This window comes from Rhinoderma darwinii, chromosome 1, assembly GCF_050947455.1.
Source record: "Rhinoderma darwinii isolate aRhiDar2 chromosome 1, aRhiDar2.hap1, whole genome shotgun sequence".
Classification (NCBI taxonomy): Eukaryota; Metazoa; Chordata; class Amphibia; order Anura; family Rhinodermatidae; genus Rhinoderma; species Rhinoderma darwinii.
Window position 1 is genome coordinate 284350274 of NC_134687.1, and position 23899 is coordinate 284374172.

Genomic DNA, 23899 nt, shown 5'->3' on the forward strand with positions numbered 1-23899 from the left:
CTTACGATGTCCTGCTTGAATGTAAATCCAGGTCTGAACAGTCTCCAAGAAATCATCGAGAAAATTCGTATTGGCCGTGCGTGATATCAAATCATGGGTTCTATTCATGTGCCCAATAGATTAAATGAGATATGGTTGTATTAATAGTTGGTTGTGGTGAGAACTGGGGGTTAGAGACAGCTGATCATGATGGATTATCGTATCATACAAGGGTGGCCAAGAAAGTTGAATACTGACTGGTATTAGTACGTGACATTGCTGTATTGCTTAATGATAAAGTATTCATGATGACCTAGTTTGCATGAGGCAGCGCGTTCTTGTTGGGAGGATGAGGATAATGTGGGAATTGTGTGGGAGGGACACAACTGGATATCTAATAGGGATTGGGAATAAGGAAAATTTACAACAAACTGGGTGGTGTGAGTGAAGAAAAATGGATTGGAATTGAAATTAAAATTAAAAAAGTGTGCATGACAAAAAGCATATGTTATGCATGCATCGCTTGGTAGACTTATACCTTGAGTAATTTTAGTTCAATTTTGGTTTTTGTGGGTTGTTAATTCTATCCTGAAGTTATGCCTATGTATGACTGATGATATTTATGAAAATACTAATTGTATTAGTCACTGGTAATATTTGGATGACTGATGACTGCTTAGTATAGATACATTAGTTCTTTTCTTAGGTTTAAACCTTTAGGGTACCTTGTATTGAGTCTATATATCCAGTATGCTTCCCTGAGGTGGGTTTTATGTTTTATGTCACCTCCTCGTTTGCAGGGATGGATTTTTTCTATGGCATAACAGCAAAAATGTTTGGTAGATCTATGATGTTGGGAAATAAAATGTTTGGCGGCATTTGATGTATTTAGGATATTTTCGTTTCTGATGTAGCTGAGGTGTTCCAAAATTCTTACTTTAAGCTTCCGATTAGTGCAGCCTACGTATTTCAAATTACATTCTGTGCATTCTATGATATAAATGACAGCTTCAGAATTGCAGTTAATGTAATTTTGAATATTGAAACTGTTTTTGTTTGTGGAATCACTGAAAGTTTTAGTGATCTGGACAAAGGAGCACACTTTGCATGGATGCTGCCCACATTTGTAGAAGCCTATAGTCTCTAGCCACGTTGTTTTTGGTTTTTCATTGGCAGTGAACAAAGATGGAGATAAAGCAGTACCTAGGGAAGAGGCTTTCCTTGCCACTATTCTGCATCCTTCGGACAGCAACGTGCGTAGGGTGTCATCTTCCATGAGGATAGGTAAGTGATCTGTTACTAATTTTTTAATTTGTGTGAACTGATTACTCTGTTGTAAGATTAACGTTGGTTGGTTGTCCATCGATTGAGTATTGTATGTCGAATTTGTTGTTTTGCTGTCCTGACCTAGAAGTTGAGGTCTGGTTTTTTTGGTCATGATGTTAGTGGCCCGATTGAGTGACCATTTGGGATAACCTCTTTCTTGGAGTCTTGTTCTGATTATTTTCTGTTCTGTTTCAAATTGTTTTTGTGATGTGCAGTTCCTTTTAGCACGGTGCATTTCTCCCACTGGTATGGCTTTAATGGTGTGCTTGGTATGGTTGCTATTCGCATGTAATATATTGTTGGTTGCCGTGGGTTTTCGGTGTGTTTTGGTCGAGATGTTTTGGCCTTGGACACCTTTCAGTTCTAGATCTAGGAAGATGATATTGGTGACATCAAAGTGGTAGGTAAATTTGAGATTGCAATCATTGTTGTTGAGGAATTGCGCAAACTCAGGGATAATGTTGGTGTCCTCTTTCCAGATGATCAATATATCGTCGATATATCTACCATACCATTCTATGCAGTGGTTGTATATATTTTCGGTCGAAAAGATGTGAAATTGTTCCCACCATGCCATGACTAAGTTGGCAATCGAGGGGGAGAATTTTGCCCCCATGGATACCCCTTTGAGCTGTAGATAATATTTTGAATCAAATTGAAAGTAGTTGTGTGTTAGAAGAAAATTGAGTACCTCGAGTATGTATAATTGGAAGTTTACATCATATGTACTGTGTTTAGTAAGATGAAATTCAAGGGCGGTGTGAGCTATTCGGTGCGGGATTGATGTATATAGTGACACGACGTCACATGTGAGCCAACTGTATTTTTTGTCCCAACGTTTGTTATACAGTAAATTTAGGACATGTTTGGTGTCTCTGAGAAAGCCGGGTGTTGATTGTGCCAATGGTTGTAACAATGTATCTAACCATTCTGAAAGTCTCTCTAGGATCGAACCAATACCTGAAACAATCGGTCTCATTGGTGGAGGGAATATCTGTTTGTGAATTTTTGGGAGTGCATGAATAATTGGAGTGATTGGCTGGTCAATGTAAATAAAGTCCATTTGTTTTTGGTTAATGAACCCTTCTAGAAGTCCATCATTGAGTAGTTTTTTCATTGACAATTTGATTGTTTCTACTGGGTTCTTTTCCAATTTTTTGTAGGTGGTTTCATCTGACAGCATGTTCAAAATGGACTGTTTGTAATCTTCTTTATTTAATACTGTGACATTTCCCCCTTTATCTGACATTTTTATGATTAGTTGATTGTTTTCTTGTAATGATTTTGCTGCTTTTTTGAGTTTAATTGACATGTTCTCTGTCGGACGCTGTCCTTTCAGGTTGTCCGCAAGATGGTGAAGTTCTTTTTCAATGACCATTTGAAATCGATCCATAGACTCTGTACGTGAGCTTGTGGGGTAAAATTTGGGATTTGATGTTTTGAAATTGGGAGCTGTGGTCACTGTTTGATTTGGCGTTTCATTTCTCATATGGTCAAGGCTTACTATCGTTGTAAGTTCTTCAAATGAAAAGTTCGTTGACTGAGACACTAATTCAGGCAATGATTGTGCCTGTCTATCGATATCTGTGATAGAGAATGATGACAATGTCCTAAAATCTTCTGGTTTTGGTTCATTTTGGAGAAAAAAATGCTTTTTAACTGTCAAATTGCGAATGAATTTATTAATGTCAAGTATGGTGTTGAAGACGTTGAAGTTTTTTTTAGGGGCATAGTTCAGGCCTAGGGATAAGACATCATTTTGTTCAGCAGTTAGAGGTATGGAGGAAAGATTTGTGACATTGGTAGTTAGTGTTGTTGGTATTTCCTTGAGCGGAGGCGGCGGTTTTGTTCTATGTTTAGTCGACTTGTGTTTTCTGCCGCCCCTCCTTCCCCGTTTTTTGACTGGAACAAGTTGTTGTCGGATCTGAAATTTGCGTGGGGACGTGTTCGAGTGTTTTCGTCTTCTGAGAAACCATCGGCAGACTCTGGTTCTGTGGAGCTGAAGCTAACTCTATTTGGAAGGTCCCTAAATTGTTTATAGGTCTGGTTTCTTCTTTTTAGAATAGGTCTTGGTCTGTTGTAGTTCCTTGTTTTTTGGCTCCAGTTGTAAACTTCGTTGCATGAATAGTCTTTGATGTCTCTTTGAAATTTGCTTTTCTTTATCTCTGCAATAGCGTGATCGAGTTTGTCAGTTGCAGATGACGTCCTGGTATATAGAGGAGTGAATGAAGGTGAGTTTGAAAAGATTTCTAATGATCTCTTTATGTCCGAAATGTTGGTATCTAGTTCTTTTAGTTTTATTTCCTCTTGTTTAGTAATTAATTTCATTAGATTTATTGAGCATGTTGATAGAATTTCATTCCAGTCCTTTAGAAAGTCCTCTGTATAGATAAAGCTGGGTGTTTTGCGTAACCGTAAACCTCTAGGTATCATGTCCTTTGCGATATAATTTTTTAGCGTGGTGAGATCCCACCAAATCTTTGCTTGTTGGGCTAAGTTTTTTTCTAGTTTATGAAAGATCTGTTACGCAAAACACCCAGCTTTATCTATACAGAGGACTTTCTAAAGGACTGGAATGGACTGGAATGAAATTCTATCAACATGCTCAATAAATCTAATGAAATTAATTACTAAACAAGAGGAAATAAAACTAAAAGAACTAGATACCAACATTTCGGACATAAAGAGATCATTAGAAATCTTTTCAAACTCACCTTCATTCACTCCTCTATATACCAGGACGTCATCTGCAACTGACAAACTCGATCACGCTATTGCAGAGATAAAGAAAAGCAAATTTCAAAGAGACATCAAAGACTATTCATGCAACGAAGTTTACAACTGGAGCCAAAAAACAAGGAACTACAACAGACCAAGACCTATTCTAAAAAGAAGAAACCAGACCTATAAACAATTTAGGGACCTTCCAAATAGAGTTAGCTTCAGCTCCACAGAACCAGAGTCTGCCGATGGTTTCTCAGAAGACGAAAACACTCGAACACGTCCCCACGCAAATTTCAGATCCGACAACAACTTGTTCCAGTCAAAAAACGGGGAAGGAGGGGCGGCAGAAAACACAAGTCGACTAAACATAGAACAAAACCGCCGCCTCCGCTCAAGGAAATACCAACAACACTAACTACCAATGTCACAAATCTTTCCTCCATACCTCTAACTGCTGAACAAAATGATGTCTTATCCCTAGGCCTGAACTATGCCCCTAAAAAAAACTTCAACGTCTTCAACACCATACTTGACATTAATAAATTCATTCGCAATTTGACAGTTAAAAAGCATTTTTTTCTCCAAAATGAACCAAAACCAGAAGATTTTAGGACATTGTCATCATTCTCTATCACAGATATCGATAGACAGGCACAATCATTGCCTGAATTAGTGTCTCAGTCAACGAACTTTTCATTTGAAGAACTTACAACGATAGTAAGCCTTGACCATATGAGAAATGAAACGCCAAATCAAACAGTGACCACAGCTCCCAATTTCAAAACATCAAATCCCAAATTTTACCCCACAAGCTCACGTACAGAGTCTATGGATCGATTTCAAATGGTCATTGAAAAAGAACTTCACCATCTTGCGGACAACCTGAAAGGACAGCGTCCGACAGAGAACATGTCAATTAAACTCAAAAAAGCAGCAAAATCATTACAAGAAAACAATCAACTAATCATAAAAATGTCAGATAAAGGGGGAAATGTCACAGTATTAAATAAAGAAGATTACAAACAGTCCATTTTGAACATGCTGTCAGATGAAACCACCTACAAAAAATTGGAAAAGAACCCAGTAGAAACAATCAAATTGTCAATGAAAAAACTACTCAATGATGGACTTCTAGAAGGGTTCATTAACCAAAAACAAATGGACTTTATTTACATTGACCAGCCAATCACTCCAATTATTCATGCACTCCCAAAAATTCACAAACAGATATTCCCTCCACCAATGAGACCGATTGTTTCAGGTATTGGTTCGATCCTAGAGAGACTTTCAGAATGGTTAGATACATTGTTACAACCATTGGCACAATCAACACCCGGCTTTCTCAGAGACACCAAACATGTCCTAAATTTACTGTATAACAAACGTTGGGACAAAAAATACAGTTGGCTCACATGTGACGTCGTGTCACTATATACATCAATCCCGCACCGAATAGCTCACACCGCCCTTGAATTTCATCTTACTAAACACAGTACATATGATGTAAACTTCCAATTATACATACTCGAGGTACTCAATTTTCTTCTAACACACAACTACTTTCAATTTGATTCAAAATATTATCTACAGCTCAAAGGGGTATCCATGGGGGCAAAATTCTCCCCCTCGATTGCCAACTTAGTCATGGCATGGTGGGAACAATTTCACATCTTTTCGACCGAAAATATATACAACCACTGCATAGAATGGTATGGTAGATATATCGACGATATATTGATCATCTGGAAAGAGGACACCAACATTATCCCTGAGTTTGCGCAATTCCTCAACAACAATGATTGCAATCTCAAATTTACCTACCACTTTGATGTCACCAATATCATCTTCCTAGATCTAGAACTGAAAGGTGTCCAAGGCCAAAACATCTCGACCAAAACACACCGAAAACCCACGGCAACCAACAATATATTACATGCGAATAGCAACCATACCAAGCACACCATTAAAGCCATACCAGTGGGAGAAATGCACCGTGCTAAAAGGAACTGCACATCACAAAAACAATTTGAAACAGAACAGAAAATAATCAGAACAAGACTCCAAGAAAGAGGTTATCCCAAATGGTCACTCAATCGGGCCACTAACATCATGACCAAAAAAACCAGACCTCAACTTCTAGGTCAGGACAGCAAAACAACAAATTCGACATACAATACTCAATCGATGGACAACCAACCAACGTTAATCTTACAACAGAGTAATCAGTTCACACAAATTAAAAAATTAGTAACAGATCACTTACCTATCCTCATGGAAGATGACACCCTACGCACGTTGCTGTCCGAAGGATGCAGAATAGTGGCAAGGAAAGCCTCTTCCCTAGGTACTGCTTTATCTCCATCTTTGTTCACTGCCAATGAAAAACCAAAAACAACGTGGCTAGAGACTATAGGCTTCTACAAATGTGGGCAGCATCCATGCAAAGTGTGCTCCTTTGTCCAGATCACTAAAACTTTCAGTGATTCCACAAACAAAAACAGTTTCAATATTCAAAATTACATTAACTGCAATTCTGAAGCTGTCATTTATATCATAGAATGCACAGAATGTAATTTGAAATACGTAGGCTGCACTAATCGGAAGCTTAAAGTAAGAATTTTGGAACACCTCAGCTACATCAGAAACGAAAATATCCTAAATACATCAAATGCCGCCAAACATTTTATTTCCCAACATCATAGATCTACCAAACATTTTTGCTGTTATGCCATAGAAAAAATCCATCCCTGCAAACGAGGAGGTGACATAAAACATAAAACCCACCTCAGGGAAGCATACTGGATATATAGACTCAATACAAGGTACCCTAAAGGTTTAAACCTAAGAAAAGAACTAATGTATCTATACTAAGCAGTCATCAGTCATCCAAATATTACCAGTGACTAATACAATTAGTATTTTCATAAATATCATCAGTCATACATAGGCATAACTTCAGGATAGAATTAACAACCCACAAAAACCAAAATTGAACTAAAATTACTCAAGGTATAAGTCTACCAAGCGATGCATGCATAACATATGCTTTTTGTCATGCACACTTTTTTAATTTTAATTTCAATTCCAATCCATTTTTCTTCACTCACACCACCCAGTTTGTTGTAAATTTTCCTTATTCCCAATCCCTATTAGATATCCAGTTGTGTCCCTCCCACACAATTCCCACATTATCCTCATCCTCCCAACAAGAACGCGCTGCCTCATGCAAACTAGGTCATCATGAATACTTTATCATTAAGCAATACAGCAATGTCACGTACTAATACCAGTCAGTATTCAACTTTCTTGGCCACCCTTGTATGATACGATAATCCATCATGATCAGCTGTCTCTAACCCCCAGTTCTCACCACAACCAACTATTAATACAACCATATCTCATTTAATCTATTGGGCACATGAATAGAACCCATGATTTGATATCACGCACGGCCAATACGAATTTTCTCGATGATTTCTTGGAGACTGTTCAGACCTGGATTTACATTCAAGCAGGACATCGTAAGTTTCACATGTCCACTCAAAATTCTGAAACGTAGCAGTCAAATCAAAACATAATTACCATCAACACATGGCACTCAACATAACTAGTAATAACATATTACACAACGCTATCCGTCCAGATAGATAAATCTTGAGAAAAATTCTACTACTTACAGATGTAATTCGACAGAAAACACAGGACTTCATGACTATCTCCGGCATGCGTTCCACCGCAAATTAGACAATGACACGCATCATTTAACAGCTGACTGAGTACCAACCAAATCAGTTCCGGTTTGCGTTCCAAAGCATCATAATGACGACACGCACTAATCAGCTGACCTTCTATAAAACTGACAGCGCGCTCATTTCAAAAATCACTACAGCCAAGTTTAAGGACGCGGCAGACGTCCGAAACGCGTAGGCCCCGAGGATAAGCACTTTCACCTCTCACTCACCCTGGACTACATGCAACTGGACTTCCTTTTATTCCATTACCATTAAACTTGGAACAAAGATTCCGTTTTAATAGCACTCAGCGCTGGATCCTACCTTCTTCCTTCTTTGCTAGCCTGCCGTGTGCCGACACGAGGATCCGAGCGCCATCCACTATCTACACCACACTGGAGTGTCAAGGTGAGCTGGAGGTCTCCTCCCCATTTCTTTTTGTCTGCAAAACTAAGATCAACCTGTGCCAGAATGATGGGAGGAAGAAAGTATGGAGAAGGCTTGGAACGACTCATTATCCAGAGCACACCACATCCTCTGTAAAACATGGTGGGGGCAGTGTGATGGCATGGGCATGCATGGCTGCCAAAGGCACTGGGTCACTAGTGTTTATTGATGATGTGACTGAAGATAGAAGCAGCCGGATGAATTCTGAAGTATTCAGGGATATACTTTCTGCTCAGATTCAACCAAATGCAGCAAGGTTGATTGGACATCGCTTCACAGTACAGATGGACAATGACCCAAAACATACTGCGAAGGCAACGCAAGAGTTTCTTAAGGCAAAGAAGTGGAATATTCTGTAATGGCCAAGTCAATCACCAGATCTCAACCCGATGGAGCTGCATTTCACTTGCTTAAGACAAAACTTAAGGCAGAAAGATCCACAAACAAGCAACAACTGAAGACAGCTGCATCACAAAGGAGGAAACCCAGCGTTTGGTGATGTCCATGGGTTCCAGACTTCAGGCAGTCATTGCCTGTAAAGGATTCTCTACAAAGTATTAAAAAAAACCATTTTATTTATTGTAATATTAATTGGTCCAATTACTTTTGAACCCCTGAAATGAGGAGGTGGTGTACAAAAATGGTTGCAGTTCCTAAACGTTTCACAGGATATTTTTGTTCAACCCCTTAAATTAAACCTGAAAGTCTACACTTCAATTGCATCTCAGTTGTTTCTTTTCAAATCCAATGTGGTGGCATGTAGAGCCCAAAAAATGAAGACTTTGTCACTGTCCAAATAATTGTAGACCTAACTGTATGTTGCGGAAATGCTGCACATGTGTTGCAGAGTTTCCCTATTGAGTTCAATGGGGTAGTCAAATTTCGCAATAAATGCCAATAGTTGCGAAATTTGCTGTGATTATGGTGCCTATTTGCAGCAAATTCTGCAGGTTAAAAAAAAAAGACTTTACTCAACTTTCCTTTTCCTGATGTTCTTATAGCAATGTGTCCCTGCTCTTCCGACTGCACCGTTACATGTGACCCCTGCAGCAAATCAATTCAGTGCCAGGAGAGCATAGACTTTTTTTTTTGGTCCACTGTTTTGTATAGTGATCAACCGCACCAAATTAAATCACCATTTGGGGTGAATATTAGGTTAGATTTCCCTGTGGTACAGATAGCAGGCTTTTCTACAGTGAATCCGACCCATTGGTATATACCCTTAAAGGGAACCTGTCACCAGCATTTCACCTATATATAAAAATAAAAATATATCTAAAAAAAATTTCTATATAACCTATAATTGTCTTCTTATTCGGCTCTGTAGCTTTAGTATTCAGTTTTTTAGTGTTCCCACACCGTATGCTAATGAGCATAAAAGAGTCACATCTTCGTTTGAAAAGAGTCAAATCTTCCTTTGAAAAGAGTCAAATCTTCGTTCCTCAAGTCTTTCCGCGTTTACCCCGCCTCCTTACTTTTGATTGACAGCTCCTCGTCTTCCCCCAGCACACACTATCCCGCGCTTGTGCATTGATATCCTCTTCTTGGGTGTGCGCACAAATGGACACCGGATTATTACGCTAAAAGGCGCAAAATGTTTGCAGACCGTTATTTACAGTCGGCGGAGGAGTTTAGGTGAGGGGATAACGGCAATGAACTTTTTATAGCAATGGCCAGTGAGGGATAAGTAAAGTTCAATAGGTGAAATGCTGGTGACAGGTTCCCTTTAAAGCACATTCAGACATGGCAGACAATTTCCGCTATGGTTTTTGCAACGACTTTACAGCAAATGTGCGGAAAAATCTCAGCCTGTGGTACTTTAACTTAGTGCGGATATTTTGATAACCCCATCCACTTGTAATGTATTGTAAATTGCTGCGGATTTGCAATGCGGAATCCAAACTGCAAATCTGCAGCAAATCGACTATGCCTTAGGCCTTATTTATATACTTATACAGTTTTTTTTAGGCAGTTTTTGATGTCACAACTAGAAATGGATCGTAGTTTGTGGCTTCAAAATCTGCACCAAAAAACGGCACCAAACTGCACTGTGTGAATATACCCTAAGGGTCCATTCACTTCTTGTGGTTGAGGTGCAGTTAGCACCGCATCGATAAACTGCATAAGGGACTTGGTGCAATTTTCGATGCGGTTGCATCTTTTACCGCATAAAATCACAGTAAAAAGGCATGCAGCTTTCAGATGCGGTTATACTTTGATAGCATATAAAGTGGGCTCAGCCTACGAGCCCGCTCCATATTTCCCCCTCCGAATTCTGCCATTCATGTATGTCAGAAGTTGGGAAGGGGTTAATTAAAAAGCAGCATCAATTAAAAATATGCATTAAAAAATGCATTTTTAAAAACTAGCATCTGCATGTGTTCAAAAAAACGCACATATACCTCAAAGTAGTAATACAGTAGCCCAATTAGCTGAACTTAAGACATCATGCAAACGGCTGTTACGATTTTGCGGACCACAAAACTCGAGTTCTAGTGCTTTCGGTGGGATGTCCGTTCTTTTTTGCAGACCCATACACTGGAATGGGTGAGACGGACTGCAAATCCGGACAAGAATAGGACCTGTTATGTTTTATATGACAGTGATGTCTACAATACTGGAGTATCCGGACAGAGTGTCGGAAGAGCTCTCGCCGGGGACATCCATGTTTATATATAGACATCCATGGCATCCATCACCCAAAGGCTCCCATGTTGAAAAATAAATTTGTAGACCGTAAAATATACTTTTTTTGCGGACTCCCTCAGGAACGAATAGTGTAGTGTACTATGCTATTCCATCCTTCAAAAAAAAAGGTATACTGAGGTATAACATCCTGACAAAGACTAAGAGGACACACTTTTGGTCTCTGTCTGGCTAATGGAGCCCTATAAACACTCTTATCGTGAGTATGTCGGGAGGATATACAAAGGGCACAATCGTGATGGGAAGGAGTCCTAAAATATATGTATGATAACTTTCAATTCCTAAAGTCGAGAATTAAATGATCTTACTTATTGTAAGATCCACTTATTTTCTGAAATATTTAAATATATAAAATACTTTCTGAAAACATTCATAAAGTATGCTAAGTTTTAAGTTATCGATAGTGTGCCAAAACCGAGGAGGGGTTGTGACCAAATGAAATTCTATCGGATTAGGAACCTAGGCACGCTGGCCCCAAATGGCCTCAGTTTTGACTAGAATTTGTTGCCGTATATTTATATAACGTTAAATACTTTTGTGTCAAAAAAGACAAAAGTATTATAGGTATGATACCTTTATTGGCTAACCCCAAAAAATATGTATGCAAGCTTTCAGAGCACACAGGCACCTGCTTCAGGCAGGTTTATAAATAAATAACTTAGAAAAAAGCACAACATTTAAGATGTTATACAAAGACAATTAGTACATGGAGGTGATACATCATTAAGATAAGCGCAACTAAACCTCTAGCATTTTAATGACCTGTTGATAATCTGGACAGGCTCTGAACATGAACTGTTATCTTTCCATAAAAACTTTAACAAGTTCCTTCCTAACATCAGACTCACTCCCAACTACTCAAAATCTCAAATACATTTCCTGGGCATGACCGTATACATGAAAGCAGTGGCGTAACTATAGGGGTTGCAGGGGTCGCAAGCCACCCCATCAAGGAAAAGTTACTATAGTAACTGGGGCCTATGTAATAAACTACATGGGCCCCCATTACTATACTAACTGACAGTACTTATCCCCTCTTTCCGGAGCGCAGCGGAGATCCTGACGTCACAGCGCAGTGCGCAGGGCATGACGTCACAACACTATGCTCTGCGCACAACATCCCGACCCTGGATGGAGTCAGGACCTCTGCTGCGGCTGAAGAGGAGGGTAAGTTTAATGCCACTGTCTGCTGGAGCTGATGCGTTGGGGTCAGACTCCAGGGACCCCCACCAATCAGCTGTTTTGAAGGGGGTGCAGACACTCGTACGAGCGCTACTTCCCCTTCATTACGAATAGATGTCAAGTGGTGTTTTAATACCTTCCACCAAAGGTTTTATTTTAAATATAAATACTCTATTTTGAATTAATGAAAAAATCACTGGAATGAGGATAGAGGTTATAAAATATAACTTTTACTTCTTATTTGTTCAAAAATGTGCAAATACATATACACAGGACAAATTTATAGGATAAAACTGTACTCCCTTTTGTGAGAGAAAAATTACATTCTGTTTGGTCATAAATTACCCATTTGTGCAGGTTGTGACCACTTTTATACAGAGTAAATACAAAGCTCCATATGTTACTGCATAAGGAAGAGGTTTTTCAAGAGGTATATTTGGGGTAATCCACCCCTCTACCCGTTCTATAGTGTATCCAAGTCCATCTTGATCCTGTAGCTGGGGTCTGGGAAACCTCCTATTTTCCTTTTATATGTGTCCAGGCAACTAGTATTATGCCTTCTCCCGATGCGTTTCCTTGTGGCCAGAATTCTTCAGGGGAGTTTAAGCCAATTAGCCTCTATAGTCGGAGGCTTTGGAGCAAGAAAGAAATAAATCTTATGCAGTGGCAAAGATAGTTAAATGCATCTGTTCCCACGATGCTGGGATAAACGCCTGTCACGGACGTTACACGGTGGATCCACCGTTCCTCTTCTTGTAGAAGTTTACTGTCTAAATTGCCAGCTTTGGGGCCCAACTTAATCTGAGCTACGCCCCAAAATGGCAAAGAACGGATATCCCCATCATGTATAAATCTAATATGTCTGGATAAAGGTGTGTCTTCCTTTTTATTTATGGTACTGAGATGTTTAGAAATTCTTCTCCTCAATTCTTGAACCATTTTGCCCACATACAATTTAGGGCACGGACATTTAGCTATATAAATGACTCCACTGCTTTGGGAGTTGATAAATTGTCTGATTTGGTAAGATCTATCATCTGAGGGATTACAGAAGTTCTTGACAGTGGGCATAAAGGTACAAAAAGAACATCTCCCGCAGGAATGAAAGCCTATAACCGATGATTTAAAGAGGCTCTGTCACCAGATTTTGCAACCCCTATCTGCTATTGCAGCAGATAGGCGCTACAATGTAGATTACAGTAACGTTTTTATTTTTAAAAAACGAGCATTTTTGGCCAAGTTATGACCATTTTCGTATTTATGCAAATGAGGCTTGCAAAAGTACAACTGGGCGTGTATTATGTGCGTACATCGGGGCGTGTTTACTACTTTTACTAGCTGGGCTTTCTGATGAGAAGTATCATCCACTTCTCTTCAGAACGCCCAGCTTCTGGCAGTGCAGATCTGTGACGTCACTCACAGGTCCTGCATCGTGTCGGCACCAGAGGCTACAGTTGATTCTGCAGCAGCATCAGCATTTGCAGGTAAGTAGCTACATCGACTTACCTGCAAACGCCGATGCTGCTGCAGAATCATCTGTAGCCTCTGGTGCCGATGTGTCCTCGCTCGTCTGACACGATGCAGGACCTGTGAGTGACGACACAGCGTGATCTCTGGAGAACACGGCTGTGTCTGCACTGCCAGAAGCTGGGCGTTGTGAAGAGAAGTGGATGATACTTCTATACACAACGCCCAGCTAGTAAAAGTAGTAAACACGCCCCGATGTACGCACATAATACACGCCCAGTTGTACTTTTACTTTTCAACACGCCCAGTTGTACTTTTGCAAGCCTCATTTGCATAAATACGAAAATGGTCATAACTTGGCCAAAAATGCTCGTTTTTTAAAAATAAAACCGTTACTGTAATCTACATTGCAGCGCCGATCTGCTGCAATAGCAGATAGGGGTTGCAAAATCTGGTGACAGAGCCTCTTTAAGCCAACATTTTGATGCTGTGGATGTTTTAGAATAGTGACTATGCACAAGATAATCACGCAAATTTTTCCCTCTGCAGTATGTAATACTAGGAGTGGAGGAAAGAGCATCACGGAGGTCAGAATTAGCAAGAAGAATAAGCCAATGTTTTTGTAAAATCTTGACGTCCCGCAAAACTTGATGAAAAGACAAGACGAAAATTGTTCCGGGAGGCTACCAAGAGGCCTACATCAACATTAAAAGAGCTGCAGGACTTTCTGGCAGGTACTGGTTGTGTAGTGCATGTGACAACAATCTTCCGTATTCTTCATATGTCTGGGCTGTGGGGTAGGGTGGCAAGACAGAAGTTTTTTCTAACAAAGAAAAACATCCAAGCCCGGCTATGTTTTACAAAGACCTACATCAAGTCTGCCAAAAGCATGTGGGAAAATGTGTTATGGTCTGATGAGACCAAGGTTGAACTTTTTAGCTTTAATTCCAAAAGGTATGTTTGGCGCAAAGCCAACACCGCACATCACCAAAAGAACACCATACCCACAGTGAAGCATGGTGGAGGTAGCATTATGCTTTGGGGCTGTTTTTCTGCAGCTGGAACTGGGGCTTTAGTCAAGGTGGAGGGAATTATGAACGGTTCCAAATATCAGTCAATATTGGCACAAAACCTGCAGGCTTCTGCTAAAAAGCTGAAGATGAAGAGGAATTTCACCTTTCAGCATGACAACAACCCAAACCATACCTCCAAATCAACAGAAGAATGGCTTCACCAGAAGAAGATCAAAGTTTTGGAATGGCCCAGCCAAATCCCAAGCCTGAATCCCATTGAAAATCTGTGGGGTGACCTGAAGAGGGCTGTACACAGGAGATGCCTTCACAATCTGACATATTTGGAGTGCTTTTGCAAGGAAGAGTGGGCAACAATTGCGAAGTCAAGATGTGTCATGCTGATAGACTTCTACCCAAAAAGACTGAATTCTGTCATAAAGTCAAAGGCTAATTCAACAAAGTATTAGTTTAAGGGTGTGCATATTTATGCAACCATATTATTTTTATTCTTTATTTTTCCACCCTAAAAGATTTCAGTTTGTTATTCAATGGAATTGTACAGATTATAGGTAACTTTAAAGGTGGAAAAAGTTCTGAAATGATTTATCTTGGACAGATTTTGTAATATGACATAAACCTGACATTTTAACAGGGGTGTATAGACTTTTTATATCCACTGTATGGAATGGTTCAGAAGAAGGAGTGGTATTTGACTTTTGGAGCATATATTTTGCTGGAATGGTTTGCAGACACTATGTCGCATTTGCACAGCCCCTTATGTACCAAAAAAAAGTGACCCCATTTTAGAAACTACACCCCTAAACACATTTGTCAAGGGGTGCAGTGAACATTTAGACTTCACAGGTGTTTTTCAGAAATGAATACGCAGTGGATGATGCAAAGTGAAAATTGCAATTTTTCCACTGATATGCAATGTCACCGCACTATATGTTGTGCCCAGCTTGTGCCACAGGAGAATCTTATCCTATAAATTGTTCTCCCGTTTATGGCAATGCCATCCATCTGGACGTAAACTGCTGTTTGGGCACACTGTAGGGCTTAGAAGGAAAGGACCGTCATTTGGAGCGTGGATTTTGCTTGGTAGTTTTACTTAGAGTTTTACTGGTATTTCAGTTTATACTGTGGGGGCATATGTAATCTGTGCGGAGTACATCAGGGCATAATAAGAGGGTATAATAATGGGGTAAATAATACCATTATCCATAAATGTGTGTTACGCTGTAAAGCAATCCGTTATGCGCAAGCCAGTGCAGGGCCGGCTCCAGGTTTATATGGGCCCTTGGGCGACACAGCCTTAGTAGGCGCCTTTGCGGGGGAACTCATGGCGGCAGTAAAATGGCAGAAAATGTCACTTTGTGCCCCATATAGACATAAGGCCCTGTTTATGCCCCCATATAGAAGTTAGGCCCCCAGTTTGTACCCCCATAAATTTAGTGCCCTCTGTAGATAGTGCCACACAGCCCCCTCCTCCTAGGGAGTGCCATACAGACCCCCCCAGGTAGTGCCACACAGCCCCCCTCCCTGGTAGTGCCACACAGCCCCCCTCCCAGATAGTGTCACACAGTCCCCCTCCCAGGTAGTGCTACAAAGCCCCCTCCCAGGTAGTGCCACAGAGCCACCCTCCCTGTAGGTAGTGCCTTTGGAGTTCCCTTTTGGAGTGGAATCCCCAGCCAGAGGATTACTGATGCTCTGGCTGGGGATTCTACTTCAGGAGAAGCCCCTGACATCACTGTCCATATATGGACTGTGTTGGGTGGGCTACCCCAGAGCCATTGTCCCGGTCAGAGCACCACTAGCACTCTGCCTGGGACTTCTGCTCTGCTCCTGACATCACTGTCCATATATGTACAGTGATGTCAGGGGCTTCCCCAGAGACGGAGTCCCTGAACAGAGCCGCTAGCGCTCTGCCTGGAACTCCTTCTCTCCTTCTGACTTCACTATCCATATATGGCTAGTGATGTCCGGAGCAGAGCTGAAGTCCTAGGCAGAGCACTAGTAAAGGCCCTGCTCCGGTAGTCCGGCTCTGGGGAAGTCTCTGACATCACTGTCCATATATGGCTAATGATGTCAGGGGCAACCCTGGAGCCAAAGTCCCGGACAGAGCGCTACTAGCACTCTGCCTGGGACACTGTTCTTCTCCTGACAACACTGTCCATATATGGACAGTGATGTTAGGGGCTTTCCCAGAGACGGAGTGCCGGAGCAGAGCCACTAGCTCTCTGCCAGGGACTCCTTCTCTCCTCCTGACATCACTGTCCATATATGGACAGTGATGCCGTGACGACGGCAGCGTCAGCATCCGTCGGCCGAGTGGGCCTCCCCCTTGGGTAGTCTGCCCTGGCACATGCCCAGGTTAACAGGGTGCTGACGCCAGCCCTGGGCAAGTGTCGCACTGATAAACTGTATTTTTTTCTTATCCCCCTTTTGTAACACTCTGCACCCTTTGGGGACTTTTCCTCTTTTGTAGTTTGGGAAATTTTGCTGGGAAAGATGAGCCCTGGTATAATATGGGTGCCCTCGCTTCCATCAAACCTGCTGTGTCCCTTCCTAGTTCCTAAATACTAGGGTCCAGAAACTGAAGGAATGTTCCCCTCCAGCCTGCACATCGGGATGTTTTTCCATCACCGCATTACTAGTGCCATAACTTTTTTATTTCTCAATTGATGGAGCTGTGTGAGGGCTTGTTTTTTGTGAAACAAGCTATAGACATTTGTACCATTTTGGGGCACATACAACTTTTTGATCACTATTTATTTAATTGTTTGGAAGAGGAAATGACCAAAAATAAGCAATTCTGGAATTGTTTTTTTATTGGGTATTTTTCGGCATTAACCGTGCGATATAAATTACATGCTAGATTTATTCTGCGGGTGTATACGATTACGGCGATGCCAAATTTATAGCGTTTTTTTCATGTATTGCAGCTTTTGCACAATAAAATCACTTTTTTTAAAAATAATTTGTTTTCTGTGTCGCCATATTCTAAGACCCATAACTTTTTTATTTTTGCGTGGAAAAAGCTGTGTCAGGGTTTGTTTTTTGTGGGACGGGATGTCGTTTTTATCGGTACTATTTTGGGGTAAATGTGACTTTTTGATCACTTTTCATTCCATTTTTTGTGAGGAGATGTGACTTAAAAACAGCGATTCTGTACCATTAAAGCGACTTTTCAGGTGTGGAAGGGGGTGTCGAATGCTGTCTCTATCCTACCGCTCAGGCGTAGTTTTGTATCTTTGGAGATAGTGCAGCGCTGTATTCCTAACTCGAATTTCACTGACTGGATTACTAAGGGTATTGTCTCAATAGATTTGCTGTATAACAATAACCTTTTATTACCCTTCTCTACACTCACTTCTAGGTATAACTTACAGTCTAATGATTTTTATAAGTACCTCCAACTACAACATTATCTTTCATCTGTTCATTTTAAAACTACTGGTCCTCTTTCTAGATATGAACAATAGTTTTATAATCTTGAACTGACATCTAAAAGGTATATCTAAAGCCTATGGGGTACTACAACAGCAGGACACCTCCCCCACTACACTTAACCCCTTAAGGACACAGCCTGTTTTCAGCTTATGGACCAGGCCATTTTTTTCAAAACTGACATGTCACTTTATGTGGTAATAACTTTGGAATGCTTTCACCTATCCAAGCGATTCTGAAATTGTTTTCTCATGACACATTGTACTTTAAGTTAGTGGTCAAATTTGGTCGATGCATTCAGTGTATATTTGTAAAAAAAAAAAAAATTGAGAGAAAATTTTAAAAAATTTGAATTTTTCTAAATTTAAATGTATCTGCTTGTAAGACAGATAGTAGTACCACACAAAATAGTTACTAGTTAACATATCCCATATGTCCACTTTATGTTAGCATCTTTAACCATTAGGTGCTTCATAGGAGTTACGGCAAAGTGGAGGTGAAATATATTAAAAATATGCAAAAAACAGTTCTTTACCTTATTTTTAGTCCCCCTGGGCGACTTGAACAAGGGATTGTTTGATTGCTGGTACAATACACTGCAATACTGTACCTAAGTTCTGCAGTGTATTTTCCTATTTATCGGCTCCTATTAATTCCTGCCGCTGGTATTGCAGGGAGGTGGGGGTTGGCAATGGGCTGACGCAGGGGGCCAGCTCCCCCTTTCTAATGGCTTAGATGCCGAGTTGGCTAATGATGGCAGTGATTAGAGTTATTTCTGATCACTGCCGTTGCAGTCAGGTGTTGGCAGTAACATACATCCAATACCTGTGGACTATGGAGCGGGCTCAGCCCATGAGCCTGCTCCATACTCCCCCTTGGTAACTGTAATGTGCAGTTACGTCACATGTTGCCGAAGGGTTAAAAACACTGACAGGTGAAGTGTGTAACATTGTTTAGATTGTTACAATGGCACCTGTCAAGGGGTGTGATATATTAGGCAGCAAGTCAACAATCAGTTCTTCAAGTTGATGGGTTGGAAGCAGGAAAAATCGACAATGTAAAGGGAAGTGTTTTCTATGTCAGATATTAGTTAGGTGTGTATCTCTGCCCTCTGGGGGAGGGGGGAGAAAACATTAGACACATCCAATGCATTCACACAAGCTGCACTCCCCCCTCACCAGGTACATCCTGGGGGGGGGGGGTGGAAGCCATAAGTAGTGAACTTATCCAGGAAGCAGGAAGTTCCAACTGCTTCCATCCCCCTCACCAGGTAATGAGATTCCATGAGGTAGCCATAAACCTATGCCCTCCCCCCTTGCACGTGCATGAGCATGTGATGTCACACAGATGTGCACGGGAGGGTTTAAAAAGGACAAACGGTCCCACACTTCTCTCTCTTTTCTTGCTCCCCGGCTCCCAACGTATTCCCCTTCCCTCCTGGTCTGCTCTTGCCTCATGGCTCTCCCCTCCTGAGACCGCACCAACGTTGAACCAGATGAACCGCTAAGTATCCACGTGTAGCAGCAGCTACACGCAACTTCTCCCCCCTAACACAATACTTCCCTGTTCAACCCTTTCCAACTATTTACCTGCTATCCCTTGGCATACAGCAACCCTTCCCATTTGCAGTAACCCTTGCAGTCCCAGTGTACCCTTGCAGCCCAGTGTACCCCTGCAGTCCCTGTGAACCCTTGCAGTCCCTGTGAACCCTTGCAGTCCCTGTGAACCCTTGCAGTCCCTGTGAGCTCTTACAGTCCCTGTTTACCCTTGCTGCCCTAAGTACCCTGCAGTGACCCTTGACCTGCACATCCCCAGGTACACAGAAACCCATTCCCCTTGTTCCTCCTTATCCCGTATTAACCCTTAGTGTATACGGAAAGTTATATTAGGAGGGAATAGGATAGAGATAGTGAGTGTGTGAGAATTACAAGTAACTTATGTGTATTATAACGTAACTTCTATGTATGTTTAGGTAAGTGGGTGGCGGTATAATTAGGATTGTGATACCGTGTTTATACTGTACTGTGATTAGTTACTGTATTTATATAAGAGTGATTACTGTATGTTAATAAATATGTTTATTTTCTATACGGTCTTATTCCCTTGAGTAGCAGCAAAAGCAATTAGATCGACGTTAGTATAAGGAAAAGGTAGGGGAACTAGGCATAAACCTAGTGACCCTGATTTTAAAGGAGGTAGTAATGGTGGGTAACACAAGCAAGTGAAACCCGCTATTACACCAGCTCTTTAACATATGGCGAGCCAGCCAGGAGACTGTGTGTGTGTGTGTGTGTGTGTGTGTGTGTATATATATATATGTATATATATATATATATATATATATATATATATATATATATATATATAGAAGCCCTTTAACATATGGCGTGCCAGGTAGGAGACTGTGTGTGTGTGTGTGTGTGTGTGTGTGTGTGTAATGAGATTATATATATATTATATATATGTGACCTCTTAACATATGGCGAGCCGAGGACCAAACTGTTTTCAATTTATTTCTGTGTTTTGTACAATAAAGTTGTGTTAAAATGTGAACTAAGATAGGCGGAGAGGCGTGGACTGATAACATACGTACAAGGTGAAGTGTTGTGTTATACTGTGCGCCCAGACCTTCAAGTTTAGACGAGTAACACAATTTTATTTAAGGCTTATTACAGGATACAATTGAGAACAGCGAACCTAGTTATTTTTTTATTTTTTTTCTAACGTATTAACGTTTTTATTTTGCTTTGCAGGGCGCTTCTCTATGGCGACAAATCGTCGAGCGATCGAGCAACACATTAGAGTCTTCAGCAGTATCGACGTCGGTGTCCTTCGTGTGAAAATACAGCTGTTCGGGAAAAAGCGTTCCGACGTAAAAGGACCTTTTTCATGTAGCAAGGAACACGGAGGACAACACTAACCAATATGACTACTGATAGAGTGAGTATGGACTTCTCCACACTCAAACACCTTGCTAAACATAGTTAATTCAATCCAGTAGCACCCACTACATATGAGTCAGCAGGAATGCTGTGGTCCACTCTGCTGGACGAGGCTTATGCACATGATAAGATGTGCATCAGCAAGAGGAGTGTTTTTAACAAAACCTCCAAAAGGCTCCACATGCTGGCTAAACTGATATGTGTGTATGAGGAGAACTCAGAAATGAAGAGTGATTCCCCAAATCTTCACTGCCAGTGTTGTGTCAACAATGTGAAGCAGGTTTGTGCTTTGCAGACACAACTGGCAGAGGATGCCCAATGTAAAATTGCTAAGCAAATTTGCATGCTGGAATCGCAGGTGATAGATTTGAAAAATCATGGTGATGATATTGATGCACAGCTGACTGGGTCTTATGCTGTGATCAATGCGTTTAAGGATAAGACGGCATCTACAAATGCCATCATTGCCAAGTTGAATGATGAGCTTGCTACCAGGTCACAATTGGTTGCCAGTATGCAAAATATCATAAAAGATTTCTCAAAAATGTTACCGGCCTTGTCTTTTTCAAGGGGAAAGGTTCTGCTAACCTGGTAACCCTTGCTGTCCCTAGTGACCCTTGCTATTAACCCTTAGTGTACAGGGATAGTTATTGCTAGGTGGAAATGGGACAGAAACAGTGAGCATGTGCATGCGTATTATGTTGTAACGTAACTTCTATGTATGTTTAGGTAAGTGGGTGGCGGTATAATTAGGATTGTGATACCGTGTTTATACTGTACTACGTATAGTGTGAGTATACTCAGTATATATTAACGTGTTATATGTATTGGGGTATACTGATACTATACCGTGATCAGTTACTGTATTCTGTGTTTGGTGTATTTTATATATAAGTGTGATTATTGTTAGTAATAAATATTACCCTTTATTTACTATACAATTGTATTTACTCAGTCGTATACACTTACGTAGCAGCAAAGCAAGTAGATTAACGTTAGTATAAGGAAAAGGTAGAGGAACTAGGCATAACCCTAGTGATCCTGATTATAAAGGAGGTAGCAATAGTGGACGACACAAGCAAGCGAAACCCGCTATTATACCAGCCCTTTAACAGGCAAGAATAAGGATTGTAGCGACTTTGACAAGGGCCAAATTGTAATGGCTAGGTTTTGTGGGGTGTTCACGGTATGTAGTGGTTAGTACCTACCACAAGTATTCCAAGGAAGGACAACCGGTAAACCCGCAACAGGTTCATGGGTGCACAAGGCTCATTCATGCCCGTGTAAAGCAAAGGCTACCCCGACTGGTCCAATCTCACAGAAGAGCTACTGTAGCAGAAGTTTCTAAAAGAATAAATGCTGGCTTTGGTAGAAAGGTGTCAGAATACACAGTGCATCGTAGCTTGGTGCGTTTGGTGCTGTGCAGTCGCAAATTGGTCAGAACCCATGCTGACTGCTGTCCACTGCTGAAAGCGTCTACAATGGGCACGTGATCTTAAAAACTGCAACGTAGAGCTATGAAAGAAGGTGGCCTAGTTTGATGAATCAAGTTTTCTTTTACATCATGTGGATGGCAGGGTGCTTGTGCATTGCTTATCCAGGGAAGAAATGGCACCACTATCCACTATGGGAAGAAGCCAAGCTGACAGAGGCAGTGTGATGCACTGGGCAATGTTCTGCTGGGAAACCTTGGGTCCTGGCATTCTCGTGATTGTTACTTTTACATGAACCATCTACCTAAACATTACTGCAATTAACCCCTTCAGGACAATGACATTCCCTAATGGCAGTGGCCTCTTTGAGCAGGATAATGTGCCCTGCCCCACTACAAAAATTGTTCAGGAATGTATTGAGTAACAAGACAAAGGTTAATGGTGCTGACTTGGCTTCCAAATCACCCAGATTTCAATTCGATTGAGCATCTGTGAGGTTTGCTGGAAACAAAAGTCTGATGCATGGAGGCCCCATCTCACAACTTACAGGACTTAAAGGATCTGCTGCTAACATCTTGGTGCCAGATACCACAGGACACCTTCAGAGGTCTTGTGGAGTGCATGCCTCGACCAGTTTTGGCGGCACGAGGGGAACCTACACAATATTAGTCAGTTTGTTTTTATGTTATGGCTAAATGGTGTATAATCTATATTTAACTGTTGGAAACTGTGCCCCTATGGAATAGTAGAAATTGAATTTTACATAAAATAAAAATGTTTAGTATATAGATCATAAATCTGTTTATCTCTCTAAAGTATAAATAATGCTTCCTATCCTAGCCATGGCATAATACAATGTCAAATGAACAGTCAAACAAGATTCAGATCTGTTTAAAAAAGTTCTTCAAATTTATTAAAAACGATACTTGGAAAAAAATAGTCTTCAATATTCATTTACCAGAATTTTTCTAAATAACAGGGTAGGCCATCAAATTTCCACTAATCTTTCGGTAGATATTGGAGGAATTTATTATTCATTCTACAACAGTTTTCTGGTGTACAACAGTGGCAAATGCCTCAAGAGTCACATTTTGTGTGAAAAATTGCAGCTTCTGAGGTATTAGTGCCACTCACGCCACTTTACAAAAACGTGGGTGAGGATTGGTAGAAGGGGACATTGCCTTCCATGCTTGGAAAAATGTACTATAATTTACGCCAGAAACTGGCATAAATTATAGTGCAAAGATACTCCAGCTCGTAAATGGAGTAGATTTGATTTTCTTTCCCTCGACAGCCAGAGATGCGCCTAATTTATTAAGAGGCGCATCTTACTCCAGGGCTCTTAAGATTAAAACTGACGTTTAAAAAGCCAGTCTTAATAAATCCCCCCACAGACTGCCTTTTAACAGAATATTATAAAAAAATATATTAGTTGGAACTCCCTGCATGTTGTAGTTCAAGATGAAGTTAGATGTTAAATAAACGTCTATGTTATTCAT

At 40.8% G+C, this 23899-nt stretch overlaps 1 protein-coding gene across 1 annotated transcript in view; it reads right to left on the reverse strand.

The window, feature by feature from the left end:
• The window catches only part of COMP (cartilage oligomeric matrix protein), a 188456-nt gene that overhangs the window by 102663 nt on the left and 61894 nt on the right, over nucleotides 1-23899 (reverse strand). The window lies entirely within an intron of this gene.